We start from the raw sequence: 19924 nt of genomic DNA, 5'->3' as shown, positions 1-19924 counted from the left end.
GCGAAGCTAGCAGAACCAATGAATATATTTCGGTATACTGAAAATTCGTTATATTGAATGTAAGAAAGATGGTATATTTTTATTTTATTTTTAATAATCGTTAAAGTCAATTTTGTAGTTCGTTATCAAGCGCACGCAAAACCGGGAATTTCCCTTTCAAATTTGCTTACATGTGACAGTTCTTCTGTCATCTGGCAAGCGCTCGCTGCGCCCATTTCTGTGCAATTAAATAAACAGTGAAATATGTTATAATCACAGCGTTTTTCTTACAAAGTGTCAATTGAAGATGATTCAAAATGATGTAGCATTTGGAATTATAGACAATATAAGCAAAACTATAAATTATGAGTGTGCCAGTAAGTGTTTGGTTATATGAATAATATATCACGGTTATTCTAACAAAATTACTATTGACTTTCCAGGATCTAATATTAAAAGACAAGCAACGGTGATTTGGCAATTGAAGGTATACTTATCAAAGTTAATTAAACATATTACAATGCTAGTAATAATGAAAAATCTTGTATTAGTGTAAACAAAAAGTTACATTTTACTTACTATATAGTATCGTTTACAGTTAATTTACAGAATCAATGATAGATCTAATAACGTTTACGTATGGCAAACAATTATTATATGACATATTGCGACAATTTTGAAGAAAATGAAGAGATGCCAATCTACGTGTTTAATCCTCTATGGTAACTTCCGTTAATTTTGTTCTTCGGTTGTCGTTTAAATTTAATTTATGGATTATATTAGTAGTAATAACGTATTCAATGCTTAACTCTTGGTGAAGGTCTTATTGTTTTTAATTATTTTTCAGAAGCAATGACGGTACAATTTGACGACATATATTATGACAGCGTAGCATTGGTATATAAACTAAAAGTGAATCATTTCAGCAAGTATTATCTTTTTATAAAGAACAAACTACATAGGTTTGATATAACTAAATATCTCGAATTTGCTTGTTCCGAAAGAAATGATTGCATAGAAGAAAAATTAAATAAAAACCATGACGTAGATACATATTTTGACAAATCAGAATTAAACATAACACACTCTTAGATATTTAAACTATCGATTATTCCAGGTATGCAATCCCATATTTATAATCATTGTAAAATATCGTTTATTAGATAACATCTAAGAAACTACACATTTATAAGCTATCCGTTGGCTGATATATATAGCATTCCCACTGCGACAGCACCGATTTGATTGACATTAACTTTCAATCCTCATACATACTAAGGATATATTACAAGTTCACGTTTAAAACATATCTGGTTTATTTGCAATTCTTAAAATCTAACGTATATGTGCATTAAATCAGAAGCAATGATAATGTTTATGTAATATAAAAGGAAAAACTCACTTTTCGGCCTCGGAGCCCGGCGATGGGAATTCAAAATTTGAAGATTTCATTACGAAGATTGTTTTATGATTGGTTATCTAATTTAATCAATGTATTCTTCTTATCCTAAACACATTATGAACATATTTAATTTTCATAGTAATAACACACCTAGTTAATTTTCAATCCGATTATTTATAAAAGGTAAAACTCACTTTTCAGGCTCGGAGCCCGTCGCCGGGAATTCAAAATTTAAAAATTTCATTACGAAGATTGTTTTGTGATTGCTTATCTTGTTTAATCAATGTATTCTTCTAATCCTCAACACATTATGTATATATTTAATTTTCATAGTTATAACACATAGTTAATTTGCAATCTGATTATTTATATTCAGTCAAATGAAGAATTAATGAAAATTATTGTTGCGTAGCAAAATTTTATTATTATAAAATAATAATTATTTAAGACTGTTGTCATGGTACTGTCATCCATCTTGTTTTATATTTGAATGCTTATTTTTTATTGGTCAAAACAACAGAACGCGTTACCGGCGGTTCAAAAATCAATCAGAACAAATTTAATTTTTATTTTTATTATTATAATTTAATATATTTGCTTTGTTTACGTGTATTAATATACACTACAAGAAAATTGTCCCAGAATCATCAGGAGCTCTCACATTTTTTGAAACTAAGGTAATCATATTTATGAAACCTACAATAGAAAACGTTTTACATGTATAAAACTTATAATAAACTTAATATTAATAATTTAAATATTTGCTCTTGAAAAAATATTATTATATCCATTAAAACGCTTAATGAAAAAACAATTTATTCAGCTATTTATTAATAATTTTTCAATATTTATTTTACTAGCCATCTCAATAGTAATTACGGAAATTATTTTAAAACTCGGTAATTTGTGAATTATTTAAATGAATTTTTTCACTAATTATTTCCACCTTGAAATTTTAATATTTATATAATTAAATGCACAAAACTAGTTTTCTCTTATATAATAAGCATAAGCAAATAAGCATAAAATATACAAAGTCTGCGGCAAAGGAATTCTTAGATAATCGATTTACAAAAAAATGTTTAGATTCCAAGCATATGTTTTAGAACTGCGCTGATTTATTGTTACGGCATTTATATATTGTTTATTATTTCGGCGGCTTTATTCAAACGATTGAATCGTAAAATATATTGACTTCAAGATAGATACACCTTGAAAGTTGTAAAAACTGTAAAAATAATCAGAAAGTACATTATCCAGGCACATTGTTCGTTGAATCATCGTTAACATATGTGTTTCCTAAGAATTGGATAAAATGAACGAAAACAACTACCGGATTTCGTTGCATTCTGCAGCTGCAGGATAAGAGTGATTTCTCGACACTTATGTAAACAGGACCATTTTTCAGATCGGCGCCCGGGGCTGTAACAGCCTCATTAAGTGTGTACAAAGTACACAATCAACACCTTTGTGAAGTGCGCTGGCTCTGTAGTTAATTTACGGCAGCACTATGTAAGCCTCAATTCTCACCAAACTAGTTTAAAAACTACTCGTTAACTTACATAAAATGTATGAATGACGTAATTTGTATGAATTTTAACTACATGTGAAGACTTCCAGGTAAAGACTATCGTTCTTCGGTGGTGCCAGCGTCATCTGAGGTCATCCTCAGCAAGATCAAATCGAGGTCGTTTTTATAAGAATTTTTAAATGTTTGTTTTTTATTTTAGATGTTTGAATATGTGAGAAGATAGAGGTTTCGTTATTCGGCGAACTTTGCATGGTGTCAAAGTCGTGACGTACCAATTTAAAAAATAATATGTGCGAATTTTGCGAACGCGTCAATTTTTATTATCCACAGCGGGGGTCCGAGAAGGTTTTTGTTAGGTTGCAATGACGTTTCAGTAAAATTTTGATGGGTTATCCCTTAACCTCTTATGCTTTTGTAGGTCACCCTCAAAGACAGGTAATATTTTTTTAAAGTTAAAAATCATATTACATTAATAATTTATATTAATCAAAGAAAATTATTTATATAATATCAAGCTTGCTTAAAAATTGTAAAGTGTAAATAAAGCATATTTTTATGGTAAAAAATATAAAAAGTAAATATTCCTAGTTAATCATTTGTAAAATCTATTTTTCATCGACTACGATACTATATACAAATATCATTAAAGTTTGTAAAAACCTACAGCATGAAAACGTAGCATTATAACATAGATGAGACTAAGATACATAAAGTTCGTTTATAGTTTCAAAAGTGAATGGATAAGTAATCAAACAAGATATCGAAACATGTATATATTTACTAATCGATATGTTTGGATCCATTCATCATTTTTCATATTTTATAGAATGACATTTAAGATATGAAATATTTCGAACCACTCACAGGTAATACGATAAGAATTGATACACTCCGACTCCCGATCAAAACAAACACAAGATAATACGAGATATGTTTATTGCTTCGGCGTTATTGCGTTGTGTCATTCGTATTGCTTTCTTCGATTAGATCGAACAACAAAGCGATGAAAGTTTCATGAGTTATTCGAGTAGTTAAACCCTACATGCATATAGGATGATTATAAATAATACAATAAAATAATTTAATTGAAGGCAAAATATATTAAATTATACGAGATAATAACGAATCAACTTTTAGTTGAATGAATCTTAATTAAAATTTGGTTATATGGTCGTAAATAAAATCTTGTGAAACATCCTGTATTGTGGATAGATACTGCGTTACCGTTAGGTTAAATTAATGAACGACGCCTAGCGAAGCGCTGGTTGTCAATGAAATCTTCTTACCGCACTCAAATTAGAATTCTTACCCTAAAGCTAAATTTAAAAACGAAACCCTGTGTGAGATATCCGACTCTCTTGCCTAGACAGGGTCATATTTCAAACGCGCAACGAGGTAAAATTCTGACCCGTAACTAATCTAATGGCTCCTAATACGTGTTCTTTCCCCTAATGAATTATCTCATTGTAATAAAAAAAATATATAATGAGAATTAACACGCTTCTAAGAATATATATTGAGTAGAATTTTAAAATATGGTATATGTTGATGTAGCCAGGAAGAATATTGTGTGCTGGACGTTGAACTTGAATCGTCTCTTGAATATAAAATTAGTATCTGTCATATTAAAATGTTTATTGTACGTGTATGTGAATGTTATGACGAAGAAAATTATTTAGACACATATACATGAAAGTATGTTTATTTAATTGATTTTATTTAATAAAATATATTTTTAAAAATTCTTGCCATTACTAAGCGAAAAGTACTGATCGACATTTTTAAAGCATTTTAAATTTCCATTATTCTGCAAATTTCAGATGTATCAGTTTCTTCAGAATCCAATACATCTATTTCCGAGTTAAAATAAATCTTTCTCCATGATCGTACAAGTGTTACTGGCCTTACTTTTGACAAATATTGTGCTGTTCCATATATATCAGGAGTAGCCAAAGCGTCTAAGCGTAAAAATAAATATTTAGTATTAATTTAATATAATATAAATAAAATACCAAATCAATTAAAATTTTGATTTCAATCTAACAAAAAAATTTAAACAATAAGATCATAAAAAAATCATTAAAAATAAAGCAACAATATAAGTAAATTATAATAAATTGTTTCCAAACACAAGCATATATGTACATAAATACTTTTCATTAAAATCTATCCAGCGGTTTTCAAACCGCATTTATTTATACCAAAACCTGTTTGCGAATATGGTTGACAATTTTCCCAATATTGCATTCGGTCATTTCTGCATTCCTCAATTAGTCGCCAATGAACGTATGAAGGCATGGAATTTCAAACGAAGCTCGGCGGCTGTTCTTAAGTCGCACATGGGTGTTAATTAAGATTTTAATTACTTGTTTTCCATCTTGTTCCGTCTTATGGTCCGTCTGCTTGTAGCCGACATCACTACTCTAATGTGCTTTGACATTATCTATCATAATCTTATTGTAATAAAACCGTCATGTGGCGTATAGAATATTCGTTTTATTCTACAACAACAAAAAACTCACGATTCGAAAAAGACGAGACTCGCCGATTCGACTTTGAGCATTTCGTTCCGCGGTAGTTGGAACGACGTGTTTGTTGTTCCGTGAAATGAAACATTCGTTAGGGTCTGGCTGTGCTGAATTTTTATAAAATAAAAATAAAATAATTGCGACATTTTGAGAGCAGGTTCTTGTACGAAAAGCAAAGCTTACCATTGTCAGAAGAAATACTTTTTAATAAAAAAATAATGAATGAATTATTTTCTTTATATACATATATTTTATTGATAATGAAAATATACTTTTATTTTATAATGATTGTGCTTGAGAGAAGTGATTTGCATGGAAGATGTATATTACATTAAATACACATTTGGCAAGATTCAAGGTTTATTTATAATACTATGCATTTAGATCAGCGGAAGGAAATTATTCGATACAGTAAAATGTTAGTGGGTCTCCTTGAAGTAATAGATGATTTATATATTCAGAAAAATCATCAGTCATTTATCGAAATAAATATGGTAATGACCTAATTTTTATATTATAAATTACACAAACAATAGTCAAGGCAGTCGATTATTATATTTATTAAACAAATACATTTTAAACGTTATATTACAATAAAAAAAATATTATTTTGTAAAACTTAATGATTATAGTTAATATAAATAAAAATCTAATACCGCTTGAGTTTAATCATGTATAAAATAATAAATTAACAAATTGACCGAGACCTCAGGTATGTAGTCGCTATCAGGACTGTCTCTATAATCAGGATTTATGTTAAGCTTGCCTATTAATAATGCAAGGGTAATGTCAGTAATGTAATACAAATATAATATAATTTTGAATAGATATTTATTTCACATTAATAATACACTTTGGCGAAGTTGTGAAAGATGATGAAAATAAGTAAAGATTTTTTAGCACGTTAATAAAAAATATATTAAAATGTGCTACACAGATGTTCAGTGTTTTTTTTTATGTTATTATGAATATAAAACAGCACGGTTTCACACGTAGTTAAATGAAAATTACTGGTTTACGTGCAAAGTATATATTCCAAAATAAAAAATACATACTTAATATAATTATGCAATTATGAAACTTTCAAAACTTTTCTTTTCACATTATTATGTGAAATAATATAAAAAGCATTCTAATTTTATTATTATTGTATAAAACAACATATGAAATATTTATTTACTATTTTTAAGGTAATAGTAATATATTTATAAATAAATATAATAGATGTTTAATTATATTATAATATGTGAATAATTTGAATCAATTGATAAGGAATGTAGAAGTTGTAACTTATTAATTATTTATAAGCCTTAGTAGCAGTATGCAAATTTTGTTTAAAATTTAATTTATTTACATTATAGTGATAATTCAACCGGTTATTATAGGATTACGTTTAATTATATAAAGAAAATTAATTTTAAAAACTATGAATAAGGCACAAAATCGATAAATTTCTTACATAAGTGCATTAGAAAAGCTCTGCAGGATTTTAGTCAGGAAAAATTGTACAGGTGGCCCTCGACTTTCGCACAATCCGCTATTTCGCACATTTAAAAAAAAACATTTTTTTTTTGAATTTTTTTTTTTAATTATAAACATGAGTGAGAAACGGAAAAATTTCAGTGTTGATAGGAACAAAAAGAAATCAAGGACTCATAAACTTCACACGATTCGAGACAAAGATGGAAATTATTAGACGATCTGATAGCGGTAAATCTTTTGCTTCAATCGGACGTTCGTATAATACAAACAGGTCTATGATATGTTAAATTTTCAAAATAAAAATATAATTAAGGAATACTTCAAAATTTTGCAAATTAAAGCTATATTTCCACAATCTTTGAGGATATGTTTCCAAAAAAACACGGCAAAAAGCAACATAGATGAAATGGAAAAATCTTTGTCATCATGGACCGATGACCAACATCAAAAAGATGTCCCTCCGAGTATTTAAATTATTCAAGCAAAAGCTCATAGTTTACACAAAGACTGGAAGGACAGATTAAAAATAAGATTTTAACACGGGTTTTCAATCAAGTAACGTTTGGTTTTACAATTTTAAAATGAGGTATTCTTTTCATAATATTAAATTTACTGGAGAATCGGCTGATGCGGATAAAGATGCTGCAAAAGAATTTATTTCCAAATTATCCAAAATTATTGAAGATGTAAAATATTCCTCTAGCCAAATATTTAATGTAGATGAGACAGGTTTATTTTGGAAAACTCTTTAACAATGAAAAATATGAATGAAGCCTTCACGCACCTTGACAAATTTTTAAATATTATGGAAGATTGTGATCCCAATGGAGAACGCATATTTAAAGTGCGTGGGACGAACAATAAAAACATAGCATGTTATAAATTACTATATGAAGAAAAGAAAAAGAATAGTGGAAAACAGTTAACTCTTGATAACTTTTAAAAAAAAACACCCGCAAACCCCACTTAAACATGACTCTTAAACGCTTCTTAAACATACTATATTTACTTGATAAATAAATATTTAAAAAAACACACAATTTCAATTTTTTTTACTTCCCTCGACTTTCGTATATTCAATATTCGCACACATTTTCAGGAACCAATTATGTGCTAAAGTCGAAGGCCGCCTGTATAATGAAATTAATTTTAATAATTTAAACAACTTGGTAGCTTATCTAAAACCATTGGAAATTGGCGTTAAAGAATTAAGAAAGAGTAATATTATAATTTTACAAGAATGAGTAATTCATTTTCCACATGAACAGTTAAAAAATTCAATTAGTTGTGGAATGAAAAGTTTAGTTTCCTTGTTACAATATTTACAAGCTGCGAATGTTCTTAAAACATTAGTTAAATCAATTTAAGTATATATTCCAAAGATTCCACAGTTTCTTATGCAAATATTGAAAAAAAAAATATTATTCCTTAATTATTAAAATGTATAAAAAAAGTATATCCCCCATTATCAATGTTCCAGAAGTAAAAGATGTTTCAGAGGAATCATTTAAACTTAAAATAGTCTCTTAAAAATAATATTTTTAAAAATAAAAAATCTGCAATACACGTTTTTTAAATTTTGTGATATTTTTGATATTATTGTATTATAATATTTTGGTTATATTTCTTCCAAATTTTGGCCATGTATAAAATGATAATCCATTTGTATTTTTCTTGACAGTAAATTTGTTTTTGTCCATTAAAATGTATTATTATTAAAATTATCCATAATTTATAATTTATTTTGCACATCTACTATGCAAGCAAAATAATAAAAATATATATTTTTAATTATAATACATACTTTTTTATGTGGGTTTCCACCATGAATACTATATTTATAAGCCACGAAATTAAATTAACAAATATTTACATATATATTTTTTTTAATAAAAAATTAATTATAGACGGTAAAAACCGGTTAACCGGCTTTTGATTTATAAAAAACCGAAAACGTATTTTTTTTTTCAAGCTGTTTTTTTCTTTTTTAACACAAGATTAATGGGTTAGTGTGGTTTCGCAAAATATTTTTTTAATATTTTATGGTGTGAAAATGACATTGTTTTTTAATTGATAACATTTAATGGCTAATATGATTTTTTGCTAAAAAACTATGTATTATATGTTATTTTAGTATCTTTATTTTTAATGACCAGCAATTTGAAAAAAAATTAATTGTTTATAGATTTAAATTTAATTTTCTATAGTTAACGCGCTTTTTTTATTAAATATTGGTTTAAGGGTCGCAATAGCAGCAAGCCCTTTAAAGCAAAGTTCAAAAATATGTTTTCCATCCACAAATAATGCTTGCCAAAAACGTGGCACATGGGTTGTGTTACTTAACAGTAACTGTTGGCAGAAACATAGCATGAATGTTGTACTATTGGCCAAGCCATGGTACACATGTTGTATCATCGGCCTGTATGTGTTAAATTTAAATTTATAATATTTTTGGCGTAATTTTAAATAGAAGTATGACACAAAGTCGATTATATATTTAGCGAAAAAATACTATATTTCTCGTTTTTCTTTCAAAAATATTTTTTATGTTGCAAAGGACATAGATTTGTTTTCAAATCCGTCAAGAGTCAACATGTTTCCAGATACAATAATAGAATGTATTTGAGAAGTAAACCCTGCATTCACTCACAAACAGAATAATTGATTAATATGCCGTAATCACACCTCGTAAACAGTTATTTCGTGCTTGTTAATTCGCAGACGTGCAATTATTACCAACCATTCGTCTGTATAATAAAATATAGCCCCTTTAAGAATAATTGTGTAATTCAGTGAGAGGTATATTTTCGTTCTACTTCGTACGTCAAACGTTGCGCACAACGTTTAATTTCATAGATATAAATTCATCACGTTCTTTCCTGACTCTCCTGACTTCCTAGTGTCGGTTGCACCAGTGGGCGTGTTGTTGCGTTCTTTGTCGGCTCTTTACAAAGTAATTTTTCAACAGTTTACGTGTTTAGTGATTCGTTTGTTCAACGGGTCTTTAAATACCACTCGAGGAAACCCGCTGTGAACTTTACACACAACTAACGACCTTGTCAGGAATTAACCTAACCTTTCTGCCATATTAATGCACTAATGCACCGACACTCGAACCGTGTATTGAATGCGTATTGAATGTCTTGTAACCAATCGCTTTGGAAAATTGTTGAAAATAAACTGATACTTCAATCGCTTGTTTTTATTTTCATTCACTTTTAATGATTGAATATTATAGGCGTTAATAGGAGGCAAGGGTAATAACCATCGTTTATGGGTTTCATTAAATGTTACCCGAGACATCGTAAATATAACTATAGAGAAAGTATTTTAACATCACCTGAGCCAACTACTCTTACAAAACTGTTAGCCGCGTCGAATAACTTCATTGTTGGAATTCCGAGTTTTACACCTCCTTGTTACTTTTCATGCTAAATATTTGTACTTTTAATGTACGAAAGTAAAGAAGTAAACGAGGGATCTTACATTTATTGCACTCGTGAATTGTGATTATTATTTAATATTGGAAGCATTGGAATCTAGCAATTTTAATACTATTTTTGTATTAATATTAGTTATAAAAGAATAGATTTAAGAGTTAAAATATCGCAAAAAACAGAAGTATTTCTCCACTATATAAGCTCAAGAAATGGATATAGATACAGGATTTCTAAATCAACGAAATGAAAAAGTAAATAAAATGTATATATTATACATACATATGTACATACGTGATTTTAAAAAATAAATTAAGGGCTGTTTACACATGACTACAAGAGTTATTTATAAACAAATGTTATATTATATTTGTTTTATTCTTTTTTACAAAAAATATGGAGCGCAATAACTAAGTCCTGTATAAGAACCTAACAAGCTTTCCAAAGCATTGAGTAGATATAAAAGTAAACTGAATCATTAATACAACAAAGATTTAAAAATATATAAATCGTTTTCCCTTATTTTTAAATATGTATATTTATGTTATTTTAATATATAAATGTCTAAGTTAAGACGTCACGTAGCATATAATTAGTCTCATTACTTATAGCATAATGCAGTAAATAACAATTAAGCGATCGTTAGTCGATATTTTATTGGGAGATCGTGTGATCTTAAATGGGTTGCCGGGTTTCCGTCTCGGCCGCTCGTTAATATCGCTTGCGCTTTATTATCAAAAATTAATATATTACAATGATACAAATCAGTAAATCGTGATCGTTATCTTCCATTGATCGATGTACGTTTGTTAAACGACAGAAAAAAATTGCAAATAGGTCAAATCATTTTTTTCACATCTAGAGATTGAATGACTAATCAGCAACGACCGTAGTATGTTTCGCCTTGAAAGAAATCACAGAATCACGCTCACCTTGCCGAGATGCAAGAACTTGCTCTCGATCTTTCCTTATATAAATAATAAGGCCCTAGTGCGCCTGGAATGTCATTCAAGATTTCCCGGAGAAATCAACGCACCGATTCCGCATTTTTCTCTTTTTGTTCTGCAACATACGTACGTAGCGCATACTCGACACCTGGCCTCACCTTATTTGCTGTTTACCAACATATCACGATCGTAGACAAGATTAGATCATCAGAATATTTCCACTTGTTTACGAAGGTATGCTTGAAGACCGATTCGACACGCATGACAATGACTGCAATGTCCTCGGATAAATATAAAGCTATTCAGACACACGAAGAGCTGCATGATGTGTTATATAATGCAAGCAAAGTTTAATTAATTTTTTACCTCCCATATCTACTCGTAAAAACATAGTTAGTCGCACTTTAACGGCGTTAGATGGAATAAAAACGGTGCTAAGAGTGGGTTTAATTATATCGTAAAATTAACATACGTAATGATCTCATTAGATTAACCGTTGTATGTATATTCATGAGATTATAGTAGTTTTATTGTAAACAAAAGTACGTCATTATATAAGAAGTTTACAATGAGGTTTTCAATAATAAATTACTAGTCACATTAGTTATAATACGCGCTGGAATTTAATTAATTTTATAGCACTATATTTTATTAATGTAACTTGATATGTATTTAATTTTATTTCAATAATAAAATAAAGTAGTAAATAACGTGACGCAATTAAGAATGTATAGTCTTGTAATGAAGATTAACAATTAAAAAAAATAAACACCCATTTAGTGCATAAGGAGAAAGGGGCCACATCTAAAATGAAGATTTTTAAACAAAACAAATATTCATAAACAGCTAAATATGGTAGTACTCATAAATCTAGCTTAATTTATATTTTAGTACCTATAAAACTGTAGGCTAAGCTTTGTAGAAATGTAGCGAGAAATTTTACGATAACGCTGCTAGCATGTCTGGACTAGAGTCTCCAATTCGAATAATCGACTACTCGATACTCGAGTATTTTTGTCTATTTTTCAAGTACTTGATAATCGAGTATTTTGAAAATTACTCGATTAATACTCGAAATTAAAAAATTTTGAAATATTTCAGAAACAAAAATAACTTTAGCTCGGTCCGGTAAAGGTTAACGTCTTGCTTTTATTTGGCGTTTATGCCCGAAGTCCCGAGTTAGAGCGGTTACTATCAGGTATAATTTTTTCATAGTTGCATAGTTCCGGTCGTCGGCTATGTTAGTGGGTACGACGGAGAAATTTCTTTTGTGTTTTCTGTTCGACAGTCCCGACTTATCTAATTTATGGCAATGAACAAAATGAAATATCAACAAAAATTTTTTTTAGGTTTTATGACTATGCAATTGTAGCGTAAAGTGTTGTAAATTGTTTATACTGATCCCCCAGCTTAAAATATAAATCAAAACAACTGTGTGTTTTAAAGACATTTACAGTAAAGTCAGTTCTTTGCGAACCGTTTAGCTCTAGAGTGAAAGGGATTCACCCAAATACATCTTCGAAGGATATAGATTTAAATTCTTCGCATTAATCAGAAGGAGTAGAATATTGTATATTGTTAGGAAAAAAATCTATTCAAGAAGAATTACAAAATGCTTTTTTGTCCATAGTCGAAGGAAATAAGAGAAAAGCAGAGAAGGGAATGAAAGAAGAGAACATAAAAAGAGAGTTCAAAAAATGTTATATCTATAAAAAGCGAACAGATATAAATTAGAAGCCTTATCCAATGCGTTAATGACAATAAGACCAACATCAACAGCAACGGAAAGGGTTTTTTCCATAACGGGAATAATAAAACCAAAGGTTAGCAGTAATATTAAATTCGAGACACTTTTTGCATTATTGTTTTTAAAAAGTATGTTCGTGAAGTTAAAATAATTGTAAAAATTAACATACTAAGTATTTTATTTATTTATTTATATGTGCACGAATTTGAATAATAGCTATTTTGGTACGTTTGGTAAATACTCGAAAGTACTCGAGTACTCGAGTATTTTAAAATTTTAATATTCGATACTCGAGTAGTTGATGGTTCGAGTAATTGGAGACTCTAGTCTGGACGTTACAAGAGAAAAATATTGAAACAAATAATAATAGTCTACCAAAATCTAGTCTATTTCTTGGGTGTAAAAATGCGGGGCTCGAAACATTTTCTAAATTTTCAAAACGTAATAAACGTGTGATCTATTTCTTAACGCAATAATGATATTCTTAAAAAAATATAATATATTATTCTGTCCCCATATCTGATCCAAACTACAGGTGACATGCTTTGTAACAGTAACAATTGTATATTATATGTATGTATACGATATATTTTTATAGTTACTGTTATTGTACAATGAATATTATGCTTGCACTACACTCTCTGGAAGTTGGCCAAGGTTGGCCAAGGACGGAGAATATAGTGGGTTACTTCGGTCGAGTTCGGTTCTGCCCGCTCTAAAATCTCTCGGAAGTTGTCCGAGGTTACCGAGAACGGGAGGTAAAGTGGGGGTAATTCAGTCGACTTCAGCCAGCTACGAGCGCTTCCGAACATTGTCGGCAAAAGAACCGAAGTTGGAACTGCTCTTTCGAGAGCGAGCGGTGAGATTCTTTCTCTTTCGCTCTCTCGCGTGTTAAGTGACGAGAGTGAGACAGATAATGAAATGGTGTTTCGCAAACTGAGATAGATCGAGTAACTCGCTTCAATTTCAGTATGCGCGTAGGCATCCTATGGTTGCGCTGCATCGTGGTCACGTGGTCAAGTTATAATACCACATGCTTATCGGGGACTTTGACACTCTTACTGACATCTTTGAATATTTTAAGGCACCAAAAGGAATTAATTTTATTTTAAATATTACATTCTTCTAACAGATATCGTTATTATATTTTTTTCATATAAAATTAAATAATTAGTGGTACTTGATTTTGTTAAAAAAAATCGTTTCGAATATCTTTATGTATTTTCTTAGATCGGTTTATATTAATGTCACACCATAACGAATTCTTATTTAGAATCGATGGCGACAAATTCTAGGATAGTCACAGATGTGGTGTTCGTATTCTTAAGTATCATTTTTATGCCTTATGGCATTTTGCAAAAGCCGACAAAGATTTTGCGTAAATTGAATATTTACGACCGAAAATTTTTCACTGATATTGTATTGGTTAGTACTCACACAAACTTTTATAATTATCTGTAGCGTAATTTTAATAATATGACAATTTAAAAATTGCGATTATTTGGCACATTTTTCGATCGCGCGCAAATATGCCAGCTGTACGTGACAACAGCCGCTGTGCGGACGGCATATGACTGGCATATGGCATGATATGGCACTTCAGTTGAACTTCGGTTCGGACAATTTCCAGAGAGTGTAGTGCAAGCATTAGAGCCAGAACGTCCGCATTGTTGTCGTCATCCGGCTCTTTAATACTCTGATATTGTACATTGCTCTGTTAAATATCAATTACGATGAACAGGTTATTTTTTACCATAGTGACGTATTCGTGCTTCTTATTAGGTTATGATTGTCTTAATTTAATTTAAATAAATAAATAAAGATAAAATCCAGAAAATATTTTTAAGCATTTATTTTTGCGATTGACTCAATATACTTTAAAACACTTTTAATTCTATTTAGCATGAAATTCAACGAATTTATTTAGTTTTTGCACGACTTTCTGGCGAGTCGACTTCAGCCAGCTTCGTGCGCTTCCGAACACTGTCGGCAAAAGGGCCGAAGTCGGAACTGCTCTTTCGAGCGCGAGCGGTGAGATACTTCCCCTTTCGCTCTTTCGCGTGTTAAGCGACGAGAGTGAGAGAGATAATGATATGGTTTTTCGCAAACTGAGATAGAGCGTTCAATTTCAGTATGCGCGTAAGCATCCTATGGTTAACACACATGACGAGCGCTGCATCGTGGGCACGTGGTCAAGTTATAATACCACATGCTTATAGGGGACTTCAACAGACTCTTACTGACATCTTTGAATATTTTAGGGCACCAAAAGGAATTAATTATATTTTTGATAGTATATTCTTTTAACAGATATCGTTATTATATTTATTTAATATAAAATTAAATAATTAAAAAATAATTAGTGGTACTTGATTTTGTTAAAATAAATCGTTTCGAATATCCTATGTATTTTCCTAGATCGGTTTATATAAATGACACACCATTACGAATTCTTATTTAGAATTGATGGCGACAAATTTTATGATAGTTAAAGATGTGGTGTTCGTATTCTGAAGTATTATTTTTATGCCTTGAATGTGTGATTTACAGTGAAAATATTTCACTGTAAATCACACATTCACTATAACGTCCACTATTTGCTCAAACCAAACTGAAACTAATGAAAGTACGTTTTAGATAGGTTTGGGTTTGAAATAGAGTTTCATAAACACTTTATAGCAGCATATTATTTTACTAGCGCTTATTAGTTAAGTTATTTTTTTGCTAATAAAAATATATATCTACCGGTGTATTCGGATACAATTTCACTGAGACAGTTAGGGATATTAAATTTATACTAGTAAAAATACAACTTCACCTAAAAATACACATTCACTTTAACATATAGTAAATACGCACGTGAATGATTTGTTATATTATTATAAATGTAATGTGGTGTCTTATGGTTACACTTATCTGTAGAGAGTTTTTCTAAAGTTTTTAAATAAGAATAATAGTATATGCTTCTACAAATTAAACCCCACAATAATAATAATAGTTTCTAAATCATTTATTAAATTCATAACTTTTTATTTTCAACTAAATCAAAAGCTACGTAAATAATATCTAAACTACACGACATATGTATTATATATAAATTATAAAAATATTATCATAGATAATTTATTTTCATATCTTGATTAATTAGCAGTGTCCTAATCTGTTCTTATTATGAAAGATGTAAAAGATGTAAAATAACTTTGTAATATAAAACAAAAAAATATATAAATTCCTATATCAAATTTAATCTGGCAATAAATCATTACTTTTGGTATAAATCAAACACTCCCGAGCCAAACGAGACAAGCGCCCATGTTTATATTTATCATTCGGATGAAGATAATACGTTTGTGATTTGTTATTTGAATATCTTTATACATTCTGGCCGATTATTCTGTTACGAGATGTGTGCATGTATGCATTGTCTTCTAATGCCGATGCGGCCATATCGCATACATGAATTATTCAACGAGAGACCTTTGCATTGTGCTCTCATATTCAAATCGAAAATAGGGACTACGAAACCTACTCAAACTAATAAAAGGGATCTCAGAGGTCATGTTCTTTAAATTTTTTTGGTCGTTAGTAGAACCGTCAACAACTAAATTGTCTGACAGCGAACCATGTTTCGTTGACGTGTTAATAAAACAGACCTTAACATGAATAAATAACAGATTTCCAAAAAAGAAATAGTGTTTGCCAAAAAGATTTCATTTTCAGATAAGACCGAGTTTTTGTACTGTAGAACCCGATTTTCGTAAGCAAACATCCATGATCAGATAAAAAATCATATCTTTGGGGCCTTGAAACACAACAATGGATGTACTGTCTGGATTTTTTTATATAACTTCATTATGAGTTAAACATTAATTTGGTGATTTCACATACATATGAGTATGAATCATCGATTTTTCCAAATCATCAATTTAATTTTAGAATTAAGGAAAACGAAATCGGCCGCAAACCGCAGTTGAATTCCTCTGATAACAGCTCGTTGTTTGTTGGCCTCTATGACCGCTGAACCATGATTCTGTCTGCCAATCGGAACTTGTCATTCGATACGATAACAAAACTCCACTTGTAAGCTATGCATGTGTATATCCATATATTAGATATGGTTTAGATCCGGATTTTTTCTTATATTTGTATAAAAATTCAACATGGTGAAAAAGTGGGTTTAACTGTACGAGAGCCGATACGATCGACAAATATTTACTCAAATGTTCAAACTCGAAACTGGTCGTGAATTTGCGTATTTTGAAAATTTTGGTTAGACCTCCCAAGGACGTTAGCAAAATATTAAATAGCTGAGATACTAACAATTAATTTTAAATAACTTATTTTTTTTACTAATATTTAGGAAAAAAATATGTGAGTCGTGTATATTGTGTATCATAAAACGTTTTATTAGCGTTTTGAAATTTTGAACGACTTGCTGTATTTATGCAATGTTTTAACACGTGGATGGCTTTGTGGCAATGAATATGTAATTTATTAAATTATGTATATTGACTTCCCTAGCTATTTTAATTAAAGATTTAAAATTAATAATCAATATAAATATATACAATTACAATTTAATATATAGTTTTTTCAATACACCTATGTCTATTTTTTTAAGATTTTGATAATACCTGCAGGCTTACATACTTATAACTTTTACAATGGTGTTCCACTTAAGGTCATAGCACAAATATTTCTACGAACATTTAAGAACAATAACACTCCTGAGGAATTCGTGTCTAAAGCGATAACGTAAATGTTTTTTTTTACCTTGCGCTAGATTTCATCTCAGAGTGCAGGTAATTAGTCACAACCGTTTCTAATTTTCAATGGCCCATTTGCGAGTAGTCCTTGCAGAGCTCATCAAATCCAGTAAATATGCTCAGAGTAAATCACCGTTAAAGAGAAGCAACAATCGACAGATTTGCACAGGTGCTTGCGCTACAGCAAACAAAACCGAAGCCGATTCGCTTTGAGCAATTCAATTTTGTTTATCCCATTGTTAGTGTGTATGTAGTTGGCTATTTTACAAGTGAAACTTGTTAAAAACTACTTCAAACATTGCTTCACGCGTTTGGTGGTTATTGAGGTTAATTTTCATACGAATAATATGTTTGCAGGTATATAAATCTCTTTTGATTAATATTTATCATGTAATTATGTATGTATTTTAAATCTCAATAGTATACCTGTTAATTGAACCATGTTGATTGATTTATCTAAACTATATTTAAATATTATTTTATGTTTTTAATATTATCCATATCAACACTTTCACTGTCATAAATAACATCTAAACGTGTATCATTAAACTCTATACTATAACTATAAAATGTTTTATGTATCAATTTTAATACAAAAAACTCTAATTATAAAATAATAATATTTATATCACAATTATGAGTTTCACTTGTGTTTATTTTTATCTAAGAAAAATTACAAGCTTAGTAAAAATAGAAGTGTAGTGCGTGTAACATGGGTTGGTTTACTAGGCCTTAGTCAAGCAACGCTTGTAGCGTGTGCTTAAAATGGCCGTGTCAATCCAGTGTACGAAAGGAGAAATTGCTAGTGAAGATCGTTTCCAGCTTGTTGCTATTGATAGCATTTTTTTATTTTGAATTTTGATAAATTCACTTATGTTTTCATCATAAAATTAACTTCTTCAATTTATTTATTTTATGAAATGTTATGATTATTGATAAACACATTAAAAACATTGACAAAACAGCGTTTTACGAACAATATTAAGTAGTGTTCAGAACTGTCGTACAAAAACTAAATAAATTCGTTGAATTTCATGCTAAATAGAATTAAAAGTGTTTTAAAGTATTTTGAGTCAATCGCAAAAATAAACGCTTAAAAATATTTTCTGGACTTTATCTTTATTTATTTATTTAAATTAAATTAAGACTATCATAACCGAACAAGAAGCACGAATACGTCACTATGGTAAAAAATAACCAGTTCATCGTAATTGATATTTAACAGACCAATGTACAATACACGCGTATTGAGGAACCGGATGACGACAACAATGCGGACGTTCTGGCTCTAATGCTTGCACTACACTCTCTGGAAGTTGTCAGAACCGAAGTTCAACTGAAGTCGGCCGAGGTCGCCGACTTTCGAGTAGCGGCCACACTGCTACAAATTTCATAGTCCGTCCGGACGGTGGCTGTGAATGACGTCCGCGCGGTGGCTGCTGTCACGTACAGCTGGCATATTAGCGCGCGATCGAAAAATGTGCCACATAATCGCAATTTTTAAATTGTCATATTATTAAAATTACGCAAAATCTTTGCTGGCTTTTGCAAAATGTCATAAGGCATAAAAATGATACTTCAGAATACGAACATCACATCTGCAACTATCCTATATTTTGTCGCCATCGATTCTAAATAAGAATTTGTTACGGTGTGACATTTATATAAACCGATCTAGGAAAATACATAACGATTTTTTTTAACAAAATCAAGTACCACTAATTATTTAATTTTATATGAAAAAAATATAATAACGATATCTGTTAGAAGAACATACTATCAAAAATAAAATAATCCCTTTTGGTGTCCTAAAATATTCAAAGATGTCAGTAAGAGTGTCAAAGTCCCCGATAAGTATTATAACTTGACCACGTGACCACGATGCAGCGCAACCATAGGATGCCTACGCGCATACTGAAATTGAAGCGAGTTACTCGTTCTATCCCAGTTTGCGAAAAACCATATCATTATCTCTCTCACTCTCGTCACTTAACACGCGAGAGAGCGAAAGGGGAAGTATCTCATCGCTCGCGCTCGAAAGAGCAGCTCCGACTTCGGTTTCTTTGACTTCGGTCCGTTTGCCGACAATGTTCGGAAGTGCTCGA

At 30.2% G+C, this 19924-nt stretch overlaps 1 protein-coding gene and 1 long non-coding RNA gene across 4 annotated transcripts in view; both read right to left on the bottom strand.

Moving 5' to 3' along the window:
* The window catches only part of cv-c (RhoGTPase activating protein), a 257468-nt gene that overhangs the window by 210165 nt on the left and 27379 nt on the right, over positions 1-19924 (bottom strand). The window lies entirely within an intron of this gene.
* Positions 18723-19924, bottom strand: part of LOC148231948 (uncharacterized) — a 7707-nt gene continuing 6505 nt past the window's right edge. Inside the window, exon 2 of the long non-coding RNA XR_015810791.1 lies at positions 18723-19924. This exon is cut by the window's right edge and continues 1587 nt beyond it. This is a non-coding gene — a long non-coding RNA (uncharacterized LOC148231948).

The sequence above is a fragment of the Plectrocnemia conspersa genome, unplaced genomic scaffold (genome assembly GCF_051122295.1).
Source record: "Plectrocnemia conspersa isolate PC_06_02 unplaced genomic scaffold, ASM5112229v1 ptg000009l, whole genome shotgun sequence".
Taxonomy (NCBI): Eukaryota; Metazoa; Arthropoda; class Insecta; order Trichoptera; family Polycentropodidae; genus Plectrocnemia; species Plectrocnemia conspersa.
This window is presented reverse-complemented; position numbering and strand designations above follow the sequence as displayed.